Consider the following 1,566-nt stretch of genomic DNA (forward strand, 5'->3'; position numbering starts at 1 on the left):
TTGGTACTTATATGGGAATCCCTTGATCTCATAAAGGTTTGGCTAAGCACAATAGATGCAAGTTATAGTTAGTATGATAATACCACTACTAATGGCCTTGGTTAATAATAAATGGATAATGGTTTAGTTATTTGGTATTGGTTTTAATTGGGCTTAAAGGGGGGAGAAGGTGTAGCAAAGTCGTGGAGATAGAGGTACCAGGGGGATCGAAACTGGAAACTCATATTTGCCGATGTAAGGTTTGTTCCTAGAGACCGTGTGCACGATGTCACACTTTATATTTTGGGGGATGTACTAGTCTTCCTAGGTTCTTTTCTCTGGTCGTGCGGCTTCACGCACGAGGTCCCTTTTAAGAGGGGGAGCTGAACCCATATACCTCATGGGTGGTTTTAGGATGGCAAAGCTACACAGTCCAGGTAAAGGTTTTAAATAGCATGCTAAACTCGGTTCCCTTTCCCGACGTAGTTATATATATGTGTGTGTGGTTTGTGTGCATATGGATGGTTTTATTTAGTTTTATAATTGGCATTATTTTATCCTTATCCCAAGTTTATGCTAGCGTTCACCTGCTAACCCATCTTCGAGTGGCTGTATCCCCATGTGATGTAGGAATCGGTCATTTTACTCTTCCCGCTTAGAATTAGGACACTCAAGGGTCATCTTTGGGTTGAGGTGGTGAGCTTTCATCTATTCAAAAGGCTTCATTTCATGGATATTATTTCATACTCTGGATTATTTATGGATACTGGTTTTGGCTATGGTTGGGGGCATGTCCCAACCAAATATTTGTATTCTTTTGGTTAGACGTTTTAGTGGAACTACTATGGGTTGACATGGGAGACATTGGTATTAGTGTCGGCCTTAGTATTGGTATTAGTATTAGAGTTGACACCAATTGAAGAGATTGTTGGTTGTTCCATTGTATTTCATTTTGGGATTATTTAATTATTAATAAAACTTATTTGGTTATGGTTGGATCTATGATTTGGTTTGGATTGGTATGGTTGAACGGTTGGTATGAGACGGTCAGACTCGGTTGGGTCAATCTCAGCAATAGACCTATCCTAGGGTTTATAATCTGGATAGTTACTCTATCTTGTTATATGTTCAAAATTTAGCCAACTCAGGGCAGACGACTGGATTAGGTTAGGTAACGGGGGTAGTCTCTGATCCCGATTGAACTTGGGATGCCTATTATGACAAGGCCCCAGGTCGGGTTGTGTCAAGTTGGTATTAGAGTTTTAGGTTCATGTTCAATTGGGAGTCCACAAAGCCGTGTCTAGTAGAGTCTCTTTTAGGATTGTGTAGCGCGCCACACTCATAAGAGAGAGGCGACAGGGAATTTAGGAATGTTTCACTTTCTTGGTATTTTATTTTCAAGCTTGGAGTCTAAGTCCCGAAATCTTCTCTAATCTTTGTTTGTTTGGTTTTTAGATCATGGTTCGACGATCTAGAATATAAGGAAATTTTTCTGTCCCATCTAGGGATGATGTTGACGGTATATGTCATACACTTGGAGTTTGCACTCGTTCTCAGGGTCCTATCCCTGATTGTTCTAGAGTTCCT

This window comes from Capsicum annuum, chromosome 9 (assembly GCF_002878395.1).
Source record: "Capsicum annuum cultivar UCD-10X-F1 chromosome 9, UCD10Xv1.1, whole genome shotgun sequence".
Taxonomy (NCBI): Eukaryota; Viridiplantae; Streptophyta; class Magnoliopsida; order Solanales; family Solanaceae; genus Capsicum; species Capsicum annuum.